General features: G+C 38.6%; 1 protein-coding gene across 2 annotated transcripts in view; it reads left to right on the forward strand.

Moving 5' to 3' along the window:
- BTAF1 (B-TFIID TATA-box binding protein associated factor 1) overlaps positions 1-12315 on the forward strand; it is a 107024-nt gene that overhangs the window by 1342 nt on the left and 93367 nt on the right. The window lies entirely within an intron of this gene.

Genomic DNA, 12315 nt, shown 5'->3' on the forward strand with positions numbered 1-12315 from the left:
CATGAGAACTGGGTCTGTCACATAGACTAAAGGAAGCAATGATACTTCAGAAAACAAATAGTTTTCATTCATTTTTCACAATTGAACACACTTCTTGACGTGGTAGGTGCTCAAGCTGTGTCTGTTTTGCAAGCCAAAAGGATAGCCCATCTCTCACAGACTCCCTAGATAACTGATGAAATAGTGTGTGGGAGAAGTCCATGGGAGTTGGTTTAAGGGGGTTGCTAGGTACCTGTAGTATGGAGCATCTCATTTTTATTTCATACATTAATTGAATCCAGTGTGAGGAAAGTCTTATTTTGGGATACATAAAATTGCCTTGAGAGAATAAAGTGGTAATTTAACTTTTTGCAAATAACTGAAAGGTGTATCTTCTAATTTGTTACCTCCTGTATAAATATATATGTATGTTATAAATACATTGATACAGCAACTTCATATGAGATTTATTTATTAGATGATACAATGTTTAAGAGAATGAGTAGCTCCTGGGGTGCCTGGCTGGCTCAGTTGGTGGAGCCTGCGGCTCTTGTAGGGGTCGTGGGTTCAAGCCCCACGTTGGGTGGAGAGTTTACTTAATAAAAAATTTAAAAAAAATTAGCTCATGAAATTCCTCTTAGAGCAGACTGTTTTCACAGTATTGGGTATAGTTTTATAGAGACAAAATGAGTATTTAAAGAGAAACTAATCTGCTTGGCCTATGCTAATCTATTTACAGAAGTTTAGGGCATGTAAATTTCTGAATGAGTGGGTTTTGAAAGCTACTGCCTTTTGTTTGCGACATTGGATTTCAAAGGGTAGTGCTCTTTTTTATGTAGATTCTTACTTTGCCAAAATTCTGTTAAATTCTTCAAAAAAAAAAAAAAAAAAAAAAAGCCTGTCAATGGTTTTATGTAAAAGCTACTCCTGTGTATATTTTGGTGATACGATGGTTCAAGAAAGACACTTTTTGAGATACCTTATGTGTTTTGAGGATACTGTCAGTTCTTGCTTTTTTTATTAGAAGATTCATTTTGAATAGCAAACTTTAATTTCAAGCTGGTCTTCTCCATACACTAAGCATGTTTCTTTACTAACTGAATTTCCTTTCTTGTTGGTGTATGCTTGTAGAATACAGACTCATTTGAATATTTTATGCAGAATAAGTAGAAAATAGCTTAAGAGATAAAAATCATATTTGCCAGAATCAAATCTAAAATACTTTTTTGCACTGTAATATTTTTAGGACCTTGTAAATATTTCCAACAGAAGGGAAATGGTTAGTTGGTACCATCATTCCCTCAATTGCCAGGTTCAGGAATCTGGGAATAATAAATGATTTTTCCCTCTCTCCTCTTCCCCCCATCCAGCCATTTACCAAATCCAATCCTGTTAGTCTATTTTTCTAATCTTTCTCTGGCCAGTCTTCTTTCTTTCCATACCAGTTACCACAATCCTGCTCCATACCACCATCATCTCTGATCCAAGACACCTGCAGCAGCAGCCACTTGCTCTTCCTGCCTCCCATGGCGTCTCTAATTCTTCAGCCATATTTTGCTAATATGCAAATTTTAATGTCTTTTTTTGCTTAAAACCTTTAGGTGTTTTCTTTTGCCTTAGCCTAAAGTCCAAATTCCTTAACAGACTTAATCTTACTAGGTTCTCTGTGATCTAGTTCCTGCTTCACCTTTTTAGCTTCACCTTGTGTCAGGTTCTCTGCATCTCTCTCTCTCCCTTTCATTTTGAATCTGTGTTCTCACCTCACATTCTTTATGTCTGGAACATTTCTTTCTTCCCCTCCCACCCCCCTCCCCAAGTCTGGCTAACCTTAGTTTTTAGTCCAGCCTTAGTTTTGGAGTCTAAGCTTAAATGTCACTTTGGGGAGCTTTCTCTGGTTTTACTTCATCTGAGTTATTTGCACCAATATGTACTTCTGTCAATCATTATATATTTTGTAATTGTTTAATTGTTCTCCTCCCTGCTTGGATTTACATACACTCTGGAGAGAAGGGAGTATGTCTGATCTTTCTCTTTCCAGGAGAGTGCTTGGCTCTTAGTAGGTGTTCTACACATTTTTTTTAAACGAACGAGTGATTTTGTTTCCTGTTTTAATAGCTGTCATGATTTTACCATAGTTTGTGTATGTAGTAGAATATTTCCAGTGTTTTTCAGTGAGTCCTTATAGTTCAGCTATAGTTTTTCCCTAAGAAGACAAACTTTCACTATACCTTTGAATATTAGCCAGGGTTATAATTTTAAAAACACAATGTTATCAAAACTATTTTTAAAAGTGTATAGCATATTGAATTCTGTGATAGTGTGGCCTTTTATAATGCAAATGGGATATGATACAGCTTTGCACTCGGTGTGATCAAATTTTTTAGACCCTGCTTATAGTTTTATAAAGGTCTAGTTTTATACTTTGAATTGTAAGAATGTGGCAAAATTATCAAATACATAGTCAACTCTTGATTTGTGGGAGAGTTGAATCTTGCAAACAAATAAACTTTGAAACTCTCTAAAATTGCAAATATAGTTATAGCATTTGAAGTTCTCTGTAAAATGCAGTGAAGTATTACTGAAAAATGTATGACTCTTTCAGACCCTTAATAAGAGAGAAGTATACAAATGTAGGAGTAGAGAACAATGTTGCCCTTAAGATGTGAATACTGGAAAGTCAGCTAAGCTCATTCACTAGCTACTTGCTCCCACAAAACCAACCTCAGCAAAAAGACAAATTAATATGTATTACGGCTTTCAGTGTTGCTTGCAAACAATTGTAATAATAACTGTTAAATCTTTGAATACTGCTGTTTTGCTTTGTGAGCCTTTCTCCAGTATCATTTATCACTTGGTTGGGGTTGGGCCATCGACAGTAAAGGCAGCCTTAGAGGAATTGTTAAGATATGTTTATTACAGAAGATGGTAAATTGAGTACCGTGGCTTATTACAGGTTTTTGTGTGGTTTTTTTTGTTTTTGTTTGTTTGTTTTTTAAAGATTTTATTTTATTTATTTGAGAGAGAGAGAGAACATGAGGGAGTAGGGTCAGAGGGAGAAGCAGACTCCCCGCTGAGCAGGGAGCCCGATGCGGGACTCGATCCCAGGACTCCAGGATCATGACCTGAGCCGAAGGCAGTCGCTTAACCAACTGAGCCACCCAGGCGCCCTGTGTTGTTGGTTTTTTTTAAGGTTGTTTTTCATACCTTTGCCAGATTATGCCATAATTGGTTGAGGTGACTATTGTATATTGACTAGCTAATAGGAAGATAGTTTTCCCTTGATCATATAAATTTAAAAATACAATTTAGAAAATTTTTCCTCAGTGATCTAAGCTATAAAGGTCATGTCTAAAATGTCTAGACAGTAGTTATGATATGACTGCATTATTAGAAACTTTCTCAGGCCTCTGACATTTTTGCATTTGAAAATAACGCAGTGTTCAGAAAGCTTTCTGGAAAAAAAGGGAACACACCCTCTTACGGAAGAAACAAATTGCTACATTTGATCAGAACTTTGCTCAGTTTTGTTAATTCTCTCTGTATTGCTGATACTTCAGAGAAACATTGTTTCAACAGTCCTATTCTACCAAATACAAGGAAGTTTCTTGATGTGGGGGAGGTTCCAGTGGATCCTTCCTACTGACAGGGAAAATGCTAAAATGATCTTGATCTCTAGGACAGCACAGGTTTCTTGTGTTTGTTAGGCCTGTTTCTCCATTACTGCTAATTTCAATCTGTTATAGGATTGACAGAAAGAACTATTGTAGATAATAATATGTCAAATATTTTATACTTTAAAAAAGTTAGGGACAAAAAAGCCAGGAGAGGTAGAAGAGGTATACAGAAGCTTTTACACTTAAGTCTGTATGGTAAATGCCTCCCTGTTCTTTGGTTTATTCCTCAGAGTACTTATATAAAGCGTTTTGTTGTTTTGTTTTTAAATTGTGATAAAATACACGTGACATAAAATTCACCATTTTAACCATTTTAAAGTGCACAATTTTGTATGAACTTTTAAAGTAACAGATACTTCTTCTGAAGAACCTAGATTTTATCTTTAAGATAAAGTCATGCAAAAGGCTGTAGCTTGATGGGTGGGTCAAGAGTAGAGGTTAGAAAAAAATGTCCTAAAGGAAATAACTGGTTGTACTATTTCAGCATTCTTTAATGAGTATTTATAGAATGCTTTCTATGTTCTAGGTACTAGAGATACAACAGAGAACAAAAATAGAGTCCCCATTTTTAAAAAAAATTTTAAAAGATTTTATTTGTTTCTCAGAGAGAGAGTGTGAGTGCAAGCATGGCGGGGGGAGGGAGAAGCAGACTTCCTGCTGAGCAGGGAGCCCAGTGCTGGGCTTGATACCAGGGTCCTGGGATCATGACCAGAGCCGAAGGCAGATGCTTAACCTACTGAGCCACCCAGGTGCCCCTAGAGTCCCTATTTTAAGGAGTTATGTTCTAGTGTGGTAGTGAGGGAATGCAGTTTATTCTAGCGTGCACCTGGCCTTGCACCTGGCTTTGGTGTGGTTTCACATCTTCATGTTGATTCTCAGTGTACTGTGTGGTGTCTTAAAGTAATCTTCCTTGTTTAAAGAATATAACATTAGCATAGTTTCAAATTACCCACAATATGAACTAGAAGGTATACATTTAAAAACATCAGTCTAGGGGCACCTGGGTCGCTCAGTCGTTAAGCGTCTACCTTTGGCTCAGGTCATGGTCCCAGGGTCCTGGGATCGAGCCCCACATCAGGCTCCCTGCTCCGCGGGAAGCCTGCTTCTCCGTCTCCTACTCCCCTTGCTTGTATTCCCTCTCTCGCTATGTCTCTGTCAAATAAATAAATAAAATCTTAAAAAAAAAATAAAAACAAAATAAAAACATTGGTCTAGAGAATTTCTTGGAAGTTGTTTCTTTTGACCATAACTTTCTTGCCTAATGATAATATGTGAGACTTAATACAGTGTTTATATTAAATATTTAATTTATTTTCTTATTCCCTAAGTCACACAGAAAAGTAAAAAAATTCAAATAGTTTGTTTTAAATTTTACTGCACTTTTGTTAAATGTAAAAAAAAAACGTATAACAAAATAGACAAACTTGACTGATAATTCTCTTAGTTAAGGTTACAAAGCTTTCCTTGTGAGGTATTCTGCTAGTTGACCTTTACTATTTTTCTTTTCTTTTTTTTTAAAGATTTTATTTATTTATTTGACACAGAGAGAGACAGAGAGGGAACACAAGCAGGGGGAGTGGGAGAGGGAGAAGCAGGCTTCCCGCTGAGTAGGGAGCCCGACATGGGGCTCCATCCCAGGACCCTGGGATCATGACCTGAGCCGAAGGCAGATGCTTAACGACTGAGCCACCCAGGTGCCCCGACCTTATACTATTTTTCAAAGAGATTAAGTTTAAATTTATTCTGAGAATATGGAGGTCGGACGTAGATTGAAGAAGTTATATATATATATATATATATATATATATATATTTTTTTTTTTTAAGTCATCTAGCAGTTCTGCAAGAGAAGTTTTAGCCAAAAGAAGTATTGTGGTAAGTACTGTGTTTCCTCAGTTAGCCCTTCTTTTAACTTCCTTTCTCTTCTGACCACCTAGCTTCTGTCACACCCTCCCTCACCGAGGCCCCTACCCGCCCTCCAACATAATACTGACCCTGTCTCAATGCCCTTTAGAAACCTTTCCCCCACCAGTTCACTGTACCAGCCTTTTCCATTGTGTCCTGGCCCTGATGCTTACCCTGCTTGCCTCATAGCTGGCTACCATGGGGTAACAGGTCAGACTGCCCTCTTGTCAGATCCTGGTCTGCTCATCCCTTTGTTCTTCCTTTTGTGTGGTGTTTATTCTGCTGTTCTGGATAGAGGAAGGGAGAACTCAAAAAAAAAAAAAAAAAACAACAACAAAGAAGTATTCTTGTATCCCCATTCCTCTATTCAGGGAGGCAAGTTTGGCTACCACCAAGGTGGAAGATGTAAGGATAATTAGGCCTGGATTAGGTGAGAGAGTGAGCTGATCTGTTACCCCCAGGACAGTTGGCTGCTGGAGGAGCAGAGGTTACATGACATGGCATTGGGATAAAGGCTTTGCATAAAGGAGAGGCAAGAGGAACTGTGTGGCTTTGAGACAGGATCAGCATTAGGTTAGAGAGAAGTCAAAGGTCTTTGGCCAGGAGTGTGGTTCTAATGAAGCTGGGTAGCAGGAGACTAAAGGAAAGTTTAGAAAGGGTGGAGATTTTTGAAGGAATACAGTGCCTACTTCATGGTCTCTTTCTCAGTTTGCTATTTGGAGCAGGTATAACTTGATGTTCAGAATGCTAAAATACTGCTGGGCTGATCTTATCACTTACTGAAACATTACCTTAGCATCAGTTCTGTTTTTTTGTTTTGTTTTGTTTTTTTAGATTTATTTGAGAGAGAGAGAGAGAGGGAGAGAGTGGGAGGAGGGGCAGAGGGAGAGAGAATCACAAGCAGACTCCCTGCTGAGTGTGGGAGCCCGATGCAGGGCCTGATCTCATAACCCTGAGATCATGACCTGAGCCAGACGCTTAACCGACTGAACCACCAGTTCTGTTATTTTTATAACTTGTTTTTACATAATATAGCTATTACAGATTAAGGGTGTTTCTCAAAGGAAGAAAAAAAATTCTAATATAGCTCACTTTTTTTTAGCACACATTCTTTACTTAAAAATAATACTTAAACTTGGCCCCAAGAAACTTGCACTTTTCTTTATAATTTTAATTATAGTAAATACCAACTAAAGAATTATTTGAATACTGAGCAAAGACATTGCAGAGACACTATGCAAAGTATTTTGGCAGACAGAAAGAATCATTGAAGGAGGTGAAGCCTCATGAGCATAAGACATCATGTGACAGATTAGTGTAAGAGATGCCACAAAACAGCATAACAAATACCAAAATGGTTATTCAAGATGAGAATTCATGTGGATTTCAGAAGAGGAATTCCTCTCTGTCATGCAGCAGTCTGAGATGGTTTCAAGAGGGTAAAGGACTTTAAATCCTGATGTATGGGAGCTAGCTGAAAAATTGAGCCAAGAAAAGACATTCCAAGTGGAGAATGGTATAGAAGATGGTTGGAAGAAATTGTGAAAATCAAAAAGGTCCATGTTTGGGAGGTACTTTTTTGTTTTTTATTACTATCTGATAGGTAATGATGAGCCATTGACAGTTTTAGAGTGAGGTAATAATTTGATCAAAAGATGCTTTAGGAAGTAAATCTGGCAATAAGATCATGTTACCTTGAAGTTAGGCTCACCAGGCAGTTGAAAGTGTGACTCCCAGATGGACTAGATTTGGGGATGATTTGTGGTTTAAACAAATAACAATATAGTTTCCTCAGGGTGAGGAGCCAAGGATTGAATATGGGAGAATGTACGTATTAAGGGTTAGAGATACCAGAGGAAGAATTGAGAATTCAGATAAGAACCGGGTAATATAATGAGAAAACTTAGGAAGAAAAGTATCTTAAAAATGGGGTACTTGCTGATATCAGATGTCATAGAAGAGTCAATAAAATTGGAATTAACCAAAAAAAAATTGGATTTGGAGTTTACAAGTTCATTGGTGACCATCAGGTGTGCCATTCAGTAGAAGAGAAGAATTGAAACTTGACTGATAAGGATTAAATTGTGTATAGTGAGGAAATAAAAGAAGTGATTTTAAACACTTGTTCATGATGCTTGGCAGTAAAAAAGAAAAAGTATGCTGAAGATGAAAGTCAAGCAGTTTATTTCCTCTTTAGAGACAGACCTCTGCATATTTGAAGGTAGAGGGGAATGGCTTAATAAGGCAGTGATTTAAGGTATTAGAGAAAGGATAATTGAATGAAGATAGAAGGGGATGGTATCAAGGAAACAGTGGGACAATATCTAAGCCTTGAAGAGGAGTGAGGATAGTCTTTCCATTTGAAATAGAGAGGATGAGTGTAAAGAGCAATCTTTAGAGGTAGTGAGGAGAGAACTTGAGATAATTTGTGTTCCAAAGCCTAGAGATCTACTCAGTAAAGTAAATAGTCCATTCCTTTTTTTTTTTTTTTTTTGCTTGAGGAAAGTGGAAATGATTGGGGAGAACTTTGGAAACTGTCCATTTTCTTTTAACTTCTTACACACAGATTTATAAACAGGTTAGTATTGTCACTTCCTTATAGTGTTCATTTTGCAGCCAGCTTTGCTTTCAATCAAAAAAGCAGAATCTGGGACACTGGGTGGCTCAGTTGGTTAAGCGTCTGCCTTCGGCTCAGGTCATGATCCCAGGATCCTTGGATTGAGTCCCACTCGGGGACTTCTGAGGGCTTCTCCCTCTGCCTGCCACTTGCCCCGCACGCACTCTCTCTCTTACACACACAAATAAATAAATAAAATCTTTAAAAAAAAAACGCAGAATCTCTGTTATGGAAAAAGAATTATGTAGTATTTGAAATCTTTCCAGAGGTGCAGTCTAAGGAACTTGGCATCAAATAAGTCAAAGATATGACAAATGTTATGTTACGTAAGGAAAAGAAAAAAAGAAAAAACTCACAATGATGCAAAACTGTAAAATATGCCTAAATTACCTAGTTTTACCCTCCAAAGTAAGAGGTTAAGTGAAGTTAAGTAAACTTCCCTAAGTCCTCCAACATGTGACAGAAGTAGGACCTTTAAGAGTCTCCTAACTTCAGTCTAGTTTGTTTTCCATTTTGCCCCAGTTTTCTATAGGAAAGTCCTAAATCTGTGTGAACTGTACACATATAAGAGAGCCCAATATTGTGAGGGGTTTTTTTTTGTTTGTTTGTTTTTTTAAAGAGCAGGAGAGGAAAGGAGAGAGAGGTCGGGCGGGGCAGAGGGAGAGGGAAAGAGAGAATTCCAAGCAGGCTCCACACCCAGCGTGGAGCCAGATGCAGGGCTGGATCTCACAACCTGGAGATCATGACCTGAGCCGAAATCAGGAGTCACCACCCAGGTGCCCCAAGAGCCTGATATTGTTATAAAGAATACATGCAGCAGGTCCACTTAGAGTAGCATAAATTTGACCTAAGACTAACCATTTCTTTGTAATAAAACTTACTTAATTTTTGATAATTTTGCCTGTCATATAATATGGAAGATTTTTTTTTTAAAGATTTTATTTATTTTAGAGAGAGTACAAGCAGGGGGGAGGGGCAGAGGGAGAGGGAGATGCAGACTCCCCGCTGAGCAGGGAGCCTGAAGCGGGGCTCGATCCCAGGATCCTGAGATCATGACCTGAGCCGAAGGCAGATGCTTAACCAACTGAGCCACCCAGGCGCCCCGGAAGATTTTTTTTTTTTAAAGTAAGCTCCATGTCCACTGTGGGGCTTGTCTCGTGACCCTGAGATCAAGAGTCGCCTGCGCTACCAACTGAGCCAGCCAGACACCCATAATATAGAATATTTAAAATGAATTTTTGGGGGCGCCTGGGTGGCTCAGTCATTAAGCGTCTGCCTTCGGCTCAGGTCATGATCCCAGGGTCCTGGGATCGAGCCCCGCATCGGGCTCCCTGCTCGGCGGCAAGCCTGCTTCTCCCTTTCCCACTGCCCCTGCTTGTGTTCCCTCTCTTGCTGTGCCTCTCTCTGTCAAATAAATAAATAAAATCTTTAAAAAAAAAAATTGAATTTTTGTCTTGATAATTACAGAAAGTTGTTCATAGATGTTTGAAATTTCTTTTTTTTAAAGCCTTTTTAAATTTTTTTATTTCTTAAAGATTTTATTTATTTGTCAGAGGGAGAGAGCACAAGCAGGGGGAGTAGCAGGCAGAGGGAGAAGCAGGCTCCCTGCTGAGCAAGGAGTCCAATGCGGGACTTGATCCCAGGACACTGGGATCATGACCTGAGCTGAAGGCAGATGCTTAACCTACTGAGCCACCCAGGCATCCCAGATGTTTGAAATTTCTTTTTGCAGATTTCATGGACAAAATCATACGGTCATGGCAATGTGCAGATGTTTTTTGTGGAGGTTCAGAGATGATTCTCATGAACTTTAACATCACAACTCGATTTAAAGATGAAAATTCAAGGGGCATTCTGAGAGTTATGTATGGGATGGGTGAGGGAAATCATTTTATGGGAAAGGGATTTGTGTCTGACTTAGTCTTAGGACTTTTAAATAACACCAGCTGTCAAAAAAATGTTTTCTCCCTTCCTTTTCTTCTACTATCTGAGTCACTGTTCACCAAATCCTGTAGCAAAACCCGATGAATGAATGGGTAAAGGCAAGTATTTAGATAGCCTTGAATTAATAAGGAGAAATACTGTGTTAGCAGGTGGAATGTGTCTGTGTATAGTGTATATATAAAGTAAATTAATTTTCGCATGTCTTATAAAAATTAAGTTCTTTGTAATCATTCTGTGTGCCATTCAGTATATTGGAAGCAGAAACTGTGTTGTATTACTCTGCTTTATGCCACTGGCTTTTTTATTACCTCACATATTTTTCTTGAAATTTGTCCTTCCTACATACCCTTAACTATAAATTTGAACCTTACCTCTTAGTGTTTTGTTCTGAAGCAGTTAAAAACTTTTCATAGTACTCTTAGCATTCTTGAATGAAAAAGATCTATTTTAGTTCTATTTCTTACTACTAACAATGATTTTGTGCTTATTAGTGACTGGCTAGTTTGATAAATACTACCAGAAAAAAGAAAAGAACGATCCTGCCCATTTCATCTGCCTCTTAAAGGTTTATCTTTTCTTCGAAAAGGCTTTCAGAGCTTTGTTGTGTAATTTTTTAGCTCTCAGTGATAGAAAAATAATCCCAGAAGTAAAATATGAGCTTCATTGGGACCTTACTTTCTGTTCCTCATTAGATGAAATTTGAAAATGTATTCATTAAATCTCCCCTTGTATAGGATTGGGCAGTCAATATAACTTTGCCCCTTGTCGTCCTCCATCTTTTTAAAAAATGTTTTTACAGATTTATTTATTTTAGAGAGAGAGCGTGCGAATGCATGCGTGCAAGTGGTGGGGAGGGGCAGTGAGAGAGGAGAAGCAGACTCCCAACTGAGTGTGGAACTGGACTTGGGCTCCATCTCACCACCCTGAGATTATGACCTGAGCCGGAAACCGAGAGTTGGATGCTCAATCGACTAACCCACCCAGGCGCCCCATCCTCCATCTTTTTTAAAAGTACCCATTTATTCCATATATGAAGTATGAAGCTGCCTTCTTTTCATTACCTGTGGCATTCACTTTGCCTTATTGAGCCTGATTAGTAGTGTGATAGGAAAGCTAAACCTATATTATGATATGTGGATAGTTGGTGGTAGTTACTTGTGACTTTGCCTTTCTAAAACCTTAGGATTTTCCTGTATTCCAAAATGACAGTAACACAGTGTTCCACTTCTTACCTATTCCAGGTATAAGGCATTGTGATACTATTCCAAGCTTTATTCATTGGATACATGGCAGAATTGGAATTTGAACTGTGGTGTTGTGGCTCTAGAATTGATGCCATTATGCTGTATGCCTTTGGAAACATTTTACTCAGAGATCTTATTTATTGCCGTATTTATCACTTCTATACAAATGACCCCATATACCTATATACCTTTAGTCTCAACTCTTCCTGAACTTCAGAGCTCTATTCCAGCTATTCGTTTTGGTCTCTCCTAGCTATCCTGTCCCCACCACTAGTAAACTTACCATCTTTTCCCACCATATTTTCTCTACTAGTTCTTCCCATTTTTAAAAATGACATCTTCATTTTCTAAGATTCAGAGTCTGAGAGTCCTTTAATTTTCTTGACATTTCGTTATTGCACCATGTATGTTTATCCTCTGCAGCCTCTCTCCCAACTTCTTTTTTTTTAATTAAAAAAAAATTTTTTTAAAGAAGATTTTACTTATTTAGGGCGCCTGCGTGGTTCAGTCGTTGAGCGTCTGCCTTCGGCTCAGGTCATGATCTCAGGATCCTGGGATGGAGTCCCACATTGGGCTCCCTGCTCAGCTGGAAGCCTGCTTCTCCCTCTCCTGCTCCCCCTGCTTGTGTTCCCTCTCTCGCTGTGTCTCTGTCAAATAAATAAAAAAACTTAAAAAAATAAATAAATAAGATTTTACTTACTTATTTGAGAGAGAGAGAGCACACAAGCAGGGGAAGGGGCAGAGGGAGAAGCCGACTCCCCACTGAGCAGGGAGCCCAATGCCAGGCTCTATCCCAGGACCCCGAGATCCTGACCTGAGCCAAAGGCAGCTGCTTAACTAACTGAACCACCCAGGCGCCCCTCTCCCAACTTCTTTATAGGCTTCTCGCCATGATGGTAGTTTAGGTCTGCACTTTTAGCCTAAAACTCTCTAAAAGTTTTCTTCCATTACAC

Source organism: Phoca vitulina, unplaced genomic scaffold, assembly GCF_004348235.1.
Source record: "Phoca vitulina isolate PV1807 unplaced genomic scaffold, GSC_HSeal_1.0 scaffold48, whole genome shotgun sequence".
Classification (NCBI taxonomy): domain Eukaryota; kingdom Metazoa; phylum Chordata; class Mammalia; order Carnivora; family Phocidae; genus Phoca; species Phoca vitulina.